This window comes from Magnolia sinica, chromosome 3 (genome assembly GCF_029962835.1).
Source record: "Magnolia sinica isolate HGM2019 chromosome 3, MsV1, whole genome shotgun sequence".
NCBI lineage: Eukaryota > Viridiplantae > Streptophyta > Magnoliopsida > Magnoliales > Magnoliaceae > Magnolia > Magnolia sinica.
Genome location: NC_080575.1, coordinates 27,967,636 through 27,979,345, shown reverse-complemented (window position 1 = coordinate 27,979,345; position 11,710 = coordinate 27,967,636). Strand labels below are relative to the sequence as shown.

At 39.4% G+C, this 11,710-nt stretch overlaps 1 non-coding gene across 1 annotated transcript; it reads right to left on the bottom strand.

Moving 5' to 3' along the window:
* Positions 1 to 4,370: 4,370 nt before the first annotated feature.
* On the bottom strand, positions 4,371 to 4,477 carry LOC131241807 (small nucleolar RNA R71). Its single transcript, XR_009169376.1, has one exon. It is a non-coding gene; the product is annotated as a small nucleolar RNA R71 (small nucleolar RNA).
* Positions 4,478 to 11,710: the final 7,233 nt, after the last annotated feature.

Here is an 11,710-nt window from a genome sequence, read left to right as displayed (position 1 = left end):
AAATGCTATGATAAAATGGATGAATGGTGTGGATAAATCACATACACCATGGTTGACTAATTTTTTAAGGAGAAAATGCTCATAGATCTCAATAATGTCACAACATACTAAAAAATATAATAATTAATTATTTCCTTTATTTATACAAATTTGCAAAATCAAACACTCCATGGAGAGGATGATGTTATGTTTTTCCCATGGGAAGGGGGAATCACAGGCATTGTAACCACATTATGTCATATACATTATAAGACCTGTAACCTTGTGAGGCCGACCATACGCTTCGTTTTCAATGCCGAAACATTCCCAACAAACTAAACCGACGAGTTTTGATCGCAACTTCATTTAAGTACCGCAACACCTCAATACTTGTACCCTAGCGATCGCGCAGGCGGAGCGAATCCAATGCAGCGCGGCACGCTCCATTGCAATCCCTAAATTAGCATTTGTAGTTTTGGTACAATCCGAGGTGGGTGGCGCAACGCACGTGGGCTCCACTTGCACAAATTTCAATGTTGTCAAATCAATCAATCCATCAATAAAACTGTCCATTACTCATGTCACTCTCTCTCCTCATTAGTCAAACAAGCACTTGTCTTTCTCATGCAACCCATACCTATACCTATGGTATCCATCATTTTTGCCTTCTTTTCTCTCCATTTTACCCGTCTCTCTTTTTATAATTTCATATCTACCCAAAAAGCTCTACCATAAAACTCTTAAACCCCTCTTATTTCTCCAAAATCCTTCCTAGCAAATGAGAGTGAGAAGAAAAGAGAAAATAAATTAGAGATATAAAAAGAAGAGATTAGAGAGAGAGAGAGAGAGAGAGAGAGAGAGAGAGAGAGAGAGAGAGAGAGATTGGAGAAAATTAGAGAGAGATTAGAGAGAAGAAAGAGTGCTTGAGAGAAAGAAATCATTTTGAGAGGGATTAAGAGAGGTTAGAGCTTGAGGGAAGGTTAGAGGAGTTTAGGGGATAAGCTTTACCATCTGAGCTGTCTGATCACCGATTCAAGACGATCTATCAGATCATATGTTATTGTAAGTGCATGGGAAGGTTAAAACCCTCCTTTTTTTTTTATTATTTTTCTATTTTGGTAGGCCCACAAGGGTGGGACCCACCTTGATCATGTGTGTAGTGTATGGTGGATCTCATAGTGGCAGGGGCCCACCCTGATAGCCAGAATCTTTCATTGCTTTTCTTTCCTTTCCTTCCTTTTTTTCTTCCTTTCTTTTGAATTATGGTGTTATGGGGCCCGCAAGTGGGCCACATTATAGGAGAACGTACCCTGCACACTATCACAGCATGGACTACATTGTGTGGGCCACCCTAATGTTTATTTTCAATCCAACATCTTGTTAAGTGCACACAGATTTGAGTGGTTGAGGGGTACCAAGATTGATTTGACCCAAATCTCCTTGGCCCACCAAGAGCAGGATAATATGATGGACAGAGTAGATCCCTTATGCGCGCCCCACTACTATTTAGACCAGGGTAAGAGGAAGGGGCAATAAGGCGCGGCTGCTGGATGTGACAGCGTTCACGCTGCCGCCTAGTAACTTGGGCTGATTACACTCCCAAGGGGCCACCGGATGGGCCCTAACCTAATGCATTTGTTTCACCCACTTCGTCCATCCGAATATTCATATTAATTCACCCATTGATTCCAAAACTAAAGTAAATCCATGTCTTTGGTGGGCCACACTACAGGCATCGAAGGGGGTGGGAAGCCCCAGCGTCACTTGTGGGACCCACCGTGATATATTGTATAAATCCTCACCATCCATCTGTTTTCCTGGCTCATTTTGGCGGTGGAGCCCAAAACCCAAGCTGATCCAACCTTCAAGTGGAGCACACTACAAGGAACGGTGGGCTGGCCACCACCCTCCCTCATGGACGCTGAATGCCAAACATAACTAATATCTAATGGATCCTGAATTTAGGGATTTATAAGTCCAATGTATATCAAAATCTGGATTCCCAAGTCTAAGAGGTTTCTACCCCTAGAGTTCTCTATGGTGCGGCCCACTTAAAATTTGGATTGGCCTAAACTTTGGGCCCCTGGCCCAACATAATCTATAGAAAATGATGAATGGCATGGGTGGCACATAAATAGTAAGGTGGGTCCCATGAGTAAGGCCTAATTGCTACCAAATATGGCAGCACTCCTTGCCCACTGTTTCCCCTGGTGCGGTCTGCCTGAGATTTGGATCCACTTGATTTTTGGGCCCATGGCCTAAAATAATATGTCAAGACAGATGAATGGCATGGATGAATCACATACATTATGGGGTGTCCCATGAGTGGACCCCACTCCCACTCCCCTACTGGGCATTTTGAGAAAGTTTTTTTTTAGAGTCTTTATTTGTTTAATTACTAATTTTTGTTTTTTATGATTATTTTTGAGAGATCTAGACCAATCATGTTGGGCTAAACCTCTTAGCTAGGGCTAAGAGGTGAAGCTTGTGGCATGATGGGAATGATCCTACGGCTCTGATTCATATTAGACTGAACATATTATGATTCTAGTTTGATTAATAGGAATACTTTCAGTTTTTAATGATTTGTTGTGACTGAAATTACAATAGACTTGCGATGGCTTTAAGTATTTCATTTTCATTATTTGATTGTGAAGTTAGGAAGCCATGTAGTTCACTATTACCCCTTGGACATAGTTGGATGATGGAATCCTTCCTAACATTCGTACATTTTTCAGATTGGTAGTGGATTGGTTTAATTCTGTTGTTTACTTTGTCTCATGGGCATGGTTTTGTGATGGAATCCATTCTAATTCTCATACCTCTCATCTCTTGAAAACTAGATCAAAGGAAGTTTAGATTGAGCTTTAGTGATATATCTTCCAACTGGATGAAGATGGGACTCGAAGTCCAGTTGAGTTCATGAATCAAGCATAAATCTCCCTGATCTCTACAAGTGGATCCTCTGAATCCCTAGTTTCCCACCTTTGAATTCTACAAGTTTTAGATTACTATTTCACCATTATTCACTCATATTCACTTAATTTAGATTACATCTTATTCTGTTTCTAGTTTGAGTTACTTTCAGATAACGTACAAGGTTCAGTCCCTGTGGATTCGACCTCGATCGTACCAAGATTATTACTACATCACAACCCTATACTTAGTGTGTGAACAAGTTTTTGGTGCCATTGCCAGTGATTGACAGTTAAGTTTTTCTGAGATTAAGTAGATTTGGGATTAGTTTAAGATTAGGATTTTTCTAATTTTAAGTTAGAATTTTTTCTGTTTTATTTCTAGAAACTAACCTGTTTTTCTGTTTTATTTTTAGAAACTAACCTGTTTTCTTGTTTTGTAGGATCCTGACATAAACTTCTAATTTGGTAATCCCTTTCTAATTTCGCTACTTTTTCTAATTTTAGAATTAGAGTTTTAGTTTTAGAAATTTTCTAATTCTAGGCTTCCTTTAAGTAACTTTATATTTTTTAGTTTTAGAAATTTTTCCTAACGTTACTTTCTAATTTTAGGATTATGTTTGCTTTTAGAAATTTCTTACTCTCTACTTTAGGTTGAGAACTTTCCTAATTTGTTTTTAGAAATTTTCTATTTCTGACTATCTTTAGAATTCTTCCTTTTTTTTTAGAAAATAGTTTACTTTCTATTTTTAGACTTTCTATTTTTTAGAAACTAACTTTTTTTGTTTTGTTTTGCAGGTTCTTAATGTAGGGACTCCAATTTGATAACTTCTTTCCAACCCTCATCTTTCTTTCTAAATTTTTATTTCCTTTCGTACGATTAGGTTTAGAGTCTGAATTGAGGGTTGTGAGTGTTTCATGCCCAAGTGGGCTCGTGATAACACTCGACGTCTCTTGACTAAAGGAGGATTAGCTGAGGGGTTAACTATCCATCGCAGGACTAGACATCGCTCGAAATTTTTCTGAGTTAATTGAAGTGATGGCTGAAAACCAACCTCTTCTACCCCAACCTAGGGTTGAGGAAGTCCATGATGAGAATGAGATGCATCAAGCACCCCAGCCTCGTACTTTACGAGATTATTTGCAACCAGCGGGGGTGATCACACCCTCATGTATGGTTTTTTCTGAAAATACGGGACATATGAATATCAAGCCAGGGGTAATCCAACTCCTTCCTAAATTTCATGAGATTGAATCAGAAAATCCATATTTACATCTGAAAGAGTTTGATGAGATCATAGCTACTTTATATTTTCCAAACGTGTCTAAGGATATGGTCAGATTGAAACTCTTTCATTTTCTTTGAAAGAAAAAGTTAAGACATGGTTGCATTCACAACGACCTAGATCTATTGGCACAAGAAATGATATGCAAAGGGAGTTCATAAAGAAATTCTTTCCACATCATAAAATGAACACCCTTAGAAAATCAATCATGAACTTTGCTCAAAAGGAAGATGAAACATTCTTCTAATGTTAGGAAAGGTTCAAGAATCTTGTCAATTCATGCCCACAACACGGTTTTGAAATATGGCGTATTACATACTTTTTTTTATAATGGACTGACATCTTCCATGCGTCAATTGGTTGAGACAATGTGTAATGGAGAATTTATGAATAAAAATGTCAATGATGTGTGGGATTACTTGGATAGACTTGCTGAAAATGTACAACCATGGGACACATACCCAAAATCGAGTACCACTTTTAGGCCCACTCAATCAAAGGAAAGGGGCGGAGCATACCTTCTGAAAGAGGACAATGATATCAATGCTAAAGTGGCTAATCTCATAAAGAAATTCGAGGCCATGGAATCAAAGAAGGATAAGGGTAAAAAAGTTGTTAGTAGTATTTGTGGTTGTAACAGTCACACAACTGAAAATGTCCAACTATATCTGCCTTTCAAGAGGTACTGACTGAGCAATCCAATGCCGTAAATAATTATTGAAGACCTTTCAATGGACCTACCTCTAATACATACAATCCCGGTTAGAGAAATCATCCAAACTTCAGTTAGAGGAATGGATAAACGACTACTCCTTAAGGTTTCTTCAATCAAACTCCAAATCAAGAGAAACCTCAAGAGGATCTAGTTCAAAAACATATTTGAGAATAAGGGCTACTTAATCAGAATTCGGCACAAGCGTTCCATAATATCCATACAGTATTAGGAACGCTTGCGTCGTCTATTCAAAGGATAGAGTCACAATTAACAAGTGGAGGAATGGGGATGCTTCCTGCTCAACCTCTCCCCAATCCCAAACTGCAATATAAAATAAGTGACCTTAGCTCTTCAAATCAGATTGAACAAGCTAAATCCATTACCACTCTTAGGAGTAGGAAGATTATTGACAAAACCATTCCAGTTAGGGCTGAAAAGCCTAAGGACTCGAAAGTGGACAAAGAAAATGGATCTACTTATGTCCCACCAGATGTAGAACCGGAACTTCAAGAGAAGCCTATTACTCTATTTCCCCAACGGTTGGTTGCAACAAAACCTCTCTTTAACTCTCAGGATATTATAGAGGTGTTGAAACAAATGAAGGTCAACATTCCTCTACTTGATGTCGTAAAACAAATACCTTTATATGCTAAATTCCTGAAAGATTTGTGTACGACCAAAAGACGACAGAATATTCAAAAGAAAATCTTCTTGACTGAGAAAGTGAGTGCCATCCTAAAGCAAGATGTGCTGTAGAAATTTAAGGATCCTGGTAACCCAACCATATCATGTGTAATCGGGAACTATCGAATTGAGCATGCACTTCTTGATTTAGGAGTGAGCGTCAATCTGATTCCCTACTTGGTATACAAACAGTTAGGTTTGGGTGAATTAAAACCCACCCTAACTACACTACAACTTGCTGATCGCTCTATTCGTATACCAAGAGGGATAATTGAGGATGTGTTGGTCCAAGTCGATAGATTTTACTACCCTATAGATTTTATCATCCTGGATACCGAACCCATCAGTAACATGAGCACTCAGATTCCTGTCATTCTTGGTCACCCATTCCTTACCACTTCAAATGCAATTATCAATTGCAAGAATGGTGTTATGACTATGTCTTTCAGGAATATGACATTGGAGTCAAACATATTTTTCAATACAGGTAGACGGTTAGAGGATGATGATGATTTCCACGATATTAACATGATTGACACTTTCGGGGATGATAGGACACCTTTGACTTTATCCTCTGACCCTGTAGAGACGTGCCTGGCCCACTCCCATGATTTGATGATGACATGTTTAGGGAGATGTGTGCCATGCTGGATGCTGTATCGATACTTGAAGTTAACCGGTGGAGGCCACAATTTGAAGAGTTGCCTCAAACTGATGAAGTGCCCTACCGTCTAACCTCAAGCCACTAAAGCTTGACATAAAATCTTTACCCTCTGATTTGAAATATGCATATTTAGGTCAAAATAAGACATATCTGGTGATGATTTCTGCCCACTTGGAGAAAGAATAGGAGAGTATGGTCATATCTACTCTCATTGAGCATAAGGGAGCCCTTGAATGGACGATTGCAGACCTCAAGGGAGTTGACTCCTCGATTTGTACTCACCACATTTATCTTGAGGATAATGCGAAGACCTCTCGGCAATCACAACGTAGATTAAATCGAAACATGAAAGAAGTGGTTAAGGCCGAGGTTCTTAAACTATTAGATGTGGGTATCATATACCCTATATCTGATAGTCAATGGGTGAGTCCAACTAGGTGGTTCCTAAGAAGTCCGGAATCACCATCATAGCCAATACCAATAATGAACTCGTGCCAACTAAAGTAACTACTGGTTGGAAAATGTGAATTGACTATAGGAAGTTGAATACCGTCACGAGGAATTACCACTTTTCTTTTCCCTTCATTGATCAGATCTTGGAAAGGATAGCTGGTCATTCCTATTATTATTTCTTTGACGGGTATTCGGGCTATAATCAGATAGAGATAGCCCCTGAAGATCAGGAAAAGATCACATTTACATGTCCCTATGACACCTTTGCTTACCAAAGGATGCCATTCGGACTATGTAATGCCCATGTCACCTTTCAACGATGTATGATGAGTATCTTTTTTGACATGGTGGGGCAATATTTAAAGGTCTTCATGAACGATTTCTCTGTCTTCGGTCCATCTTTCAGCGAGTGCTTAGAAAGTCTTAAATGTGTGCTGAAAAGATGTGAAGAAAAGAACTTGATACTTAATTGGGAGAAGTGTCATTTCATGGTTCATAAGGGAATTGTCCTTGGACATATTATCTCGTCCAAAGGAATGGAGGTGGATAAGGCAGAAATCGATCTTATCTCTAACCTACCTCCACCCAAGAACATACGGGATGTGCGATCCTTCTTAAGACACGCCAGGTTTTATAGAAGATTCATAAAGGACTTTAGTCTCATCTCTCGTCCTCTATGTAATATACTTCAAAAGGATGCATCATACGAGTGGACTGAGTCATGTCAGGAAGCTTTCACTAAGCTTCAAGGCATGTTGACCAGTGCACCTATCATACAGCCAACAGACTGGAGCATTCCTTTTGAACTTATGTGCGATGCGTCTGATTATGCACTTGGGGCGGTTCTAGGCCAGAGAAAAGATAAGAAACCCTACGTTATTCATTATGCAAGTAAGACTCTAAATCTCACCCAAGTAAACTACTCGACTATGAAAAAAGAACTCTTAGCCGTGGTATTCACTTTGGACAAATTTAGGTCTTACTTGATCGGATCCAAGATCATCATTTACACAAATCATGCGGCGCTTAAGTATCTTCTTAATAAGAATAATGCTAAGCCTCGCCTGATAAGATAGATCCTTCTACTCCAAGAATTTGACCTAGAAATAAAAGATAAAAAGGGATTAGAGAACGTAGTAACTGACCATCTTTCTCGCCTTAATCCCTTTGATTCCCTTGAGATGACACATGTCAATAACATGTTCCTTGATGAACAGTTGTTCACAGTCTCCCATTCACCTTGGTTCGCTTATATCGCTAATTATCTTACCATAGGTTTCATACCGACACATTAGATTGCGCAAGATAAGAAGAAATTTTATACCGAGGTACGCAATTTTTTCTGGGACGATCCATATTTGTTTAAATATTGCCCAGACTAAATCTTAAGGAGATGCGTGCTAGACGATGAATATCAGAGTGTCATCTCCTTCTGTCATTCATAGGCCTGTGGTGGTCACTTTTCTGCTAAAAAGACCACGGTCAAGATTCTGCAGTATAGTTTTTACTGGCCTACTATGTTCAGGGACACTCATGAGTTTTGTAAAGCTTGTGAGTGCTGTAAAAAATTGGGAGCATTGTCCCATCGAAATATGATGTCCTTGAATCCCATTCTTATCATAGAGGCATTTGATTGCTGGGACATCGATTTCATGGGACCATTCCCCCAATATTTTGGGAATTTATATATTTTGCTCGCTGTAGATTATGTCACTAAATGAGTTGAAGTGATTCCGTGTTGGAATAATGACCATCCCACGGTTATTAAATTCCTAAAAGAGAACATCATTTCCTGATTCGGAATGACTCGAGCCATCATTAGTGATGGGGGCTCACACTTTTGTAATAGATCATTTGAGAGTCAAATTAAGAAATATGGTATCTCTCATATGGTGAGTACTCCATACCACTCATAGACAAGTGGACAAGCTGAGATTTCCAATAGAGAGATCAAACACATTTTGGAGAAAACGGTTAACCTTGACCGTAAGGATTGGTCAATCCGATTGACCGATGCCTTATGGGCTTACTGTACTGCTTTTAAAACTCCTATTGGAATGTCTCCCTTTAGACTTGTGTAACGCCCCAAATTTTGAGGGTCAAGCAAAGCTCAACTCTCGAGATCCAACGCATCACTTATGTAACATAGATAATGATGTTTAAATATTGTCCATATTACTGCATTAAACATGAGAAGGATTATACTAAATCAGCATATCATACTCCAGAGTTAATATAATTAAGCAAGCGGAAGACTGAGATAAATATATAAAGTATATACGTGTTTCATAACCTCCAGAGTATGAGGGTGCTACCGGGCTGAATATATACATGTTTTGTTTCGAAGTATACAAAATGTCAAAATGTGAATGTCCGACTAATCTATATAATTCCTGTGATCCTGTCGATCAGTGCATGGTCTACGTAGACCCGCATGATAGCTGTACATAGGAGAACTCCTCCTTCTCGTCAAAGAAGTCCATCTCAGATGCATAGACTCCGTCATCACCTGCATCTATAACAGAGTCTGGTTGGTGTTTTAAAACACCATCCCAGAGTGGGAGTGAGTGATCAACTCAGTGGTATTATAAGGCAAAGGTTAATTAACATATTATCAATTCAGTCAAGCAGTAATGATAAAGCAGTACAACAATTATATCCCAAGTACTCTTGTTAATGCAGGGATGATATACTGTAATGATGCATGCCCTCGCATGAAGCTCCCTCACAAGCGACTCCATCAACCATTCACGTATGACAAACTCCCTAAACGTGCCCTTCAATGCCAAAACACATGCAATGCGGTGCATGGTCGTGTTAGCTAAGTATTTAATTAGGCTTATTCATACAGCAGATTTGGGAAGCTAAGACACCTCCCTTTACATCACTAACCCCAAACGGAGATCCATCTATGGTCGAATCCTAGTTAATCACATACAATAGGCAAGTTGTAGGGCATCACCCCTAATGATAGCAGTAGATAGGAAAAATCAAGTGTTTATACTCGAGGTCACTATGGGGAGGCTCGTCACCTCAGCATAGGCCGACAGCTCGAATACAGTGTCTCATGCCACCGTTTTCAGCTCACGAGTTTTGGATTGCTCACTGGTCACTACGGGGAGGCTCGTCACCCCAGTGCAGGCTGGTATCTCGACCACGGTGTCCCATACCACTATGTCCGGCTTATGAGTCTTAGCGGATTATGGTACCATGATTGAATTTGGTCTTTTCATTGGAAGGTGGTACCTTAGATTCAACTAGTGATGTCCATATATGGTAAACACACAATAGGCCAATTGATTTATTACACAAGTTTGATTGGTACGAGCGCATGCCGAATTAATCGACATGTAGCGCATAAGCACCCACGTAGCCTAACCACTGTCGACAATCATCGTGCGACTCGGATTCACCAAACTCATCAAATGTGATGAGACTAATTCAGCCACTCAAACGGGAACTGTTACCAATTGCCTGGACCACGTGGTAGTCCCAGTCTTACTCAGATGTAATAGATAGCTTCATGTGATAAGCATATCAGCATTTAACAAACATTTCAATAAAGATTCTCATTTGAGCATTTCATCGAACACATTGAACATGTTACAAAATATTGCATTTCATCCATAAATTGTGTAGTTGAAATTAAGATTGCATGAAGGAAACTCTACATATAGATAAGGTAATTGAAAATCCTATCTCAATACCCTTATTAAATATAATTCATCTACAATTTCTCATTCCGACATTTTATCAAACACTTAGACTACACATTACTAAATACATAGACTAGATTAGTTACGACATGAACTATCATAATTTATTGCACAAATAGATCATGGTACACACGAAAAACATGAATCCTAGATTTATAGTCATGTCAAGCACAAATCACAATTTCATATTCATTCAAGCATTTCAATAAATACATAGAATGCATCTTATATTCAGCATAGTTCACACATGTATGATTTATCAAAAACGCCATAACTAATATCATATGGTAGCAATCAAGTCAGACATAAATCATTACTGACATTGAAAGCCTTGAAAACCATAACCTAAATGTTTATCGTCGGCACCTATCGTCGAAATACTCATTTCGAACTCGGTTCGAATCCTACGTTCCCGAATACAGCACAACGAGTTCCTAATCATTGAAATAGGTTAGCTATTTCGTTGATCTCTCTATTTGGATTGCTAAATCAAGATCATGGTTAAGATTTCTTACCCAAATTGTAGTTGAACAAGTCGTGTAGCGACGTGGAAAGGCGATCTAGTGCATGTAGTCATGGGAGAGAAACACTGCCACGATGTCCAAATCTTTCTCTTCTCTCCACACTCTTTTCTTTTCTTCTCTCTTCTCTCTCCTAGGGTTTGGAGCAAATTCGTATGAGAGAGGCGTGGGCTGGTTTAAAGGCATTATATAGGCCCTGAATTGATGTCAATGGCCCCAGGGCCATGATATACTTAGGTTATAGCCAAAGGGTGTCTGTTTCGGGCAGACGGGACACTTCTGGAGGTCCATTACCTGTCTATGTCACAGATTAAGTTCCCTGACAATGGATCTAGGCTAGGATGTGATTTCAGCTCATTGGGATAGGCCGATCAACCGTGACGGACTTGTATCAGATCAACAGTCGTTGTCACTCGATCAGGGACACAAGTATATCGATATGTACAGGAAAATTTTCCTGATCCATGGGTGAGGTTAGGTAAAAAACTGACGGTCTGAAATCTTCAATTTCGCCCGCAAGCTAATGACCCAATTCACTTAAGTTTCAATGCATTTTTCTAGGATATTCGTGTTTCTCACACACTTCGCTCAGGGCTCAAGTTGTGCTTTTGTGGGCACTATTCGGGCTCTATTTCCATGATGGTTGTCAAGCCCAGTAAGGTAGACATAACCTATAGTTTCACAGTCATCGGACTTTCGACGTGCTGTCCAGGTCCGATTCAGAGTTTCAACGCACTCCCGAGAGCAACTGGCTTTTGGGATTTCTCCTAGGTTTTT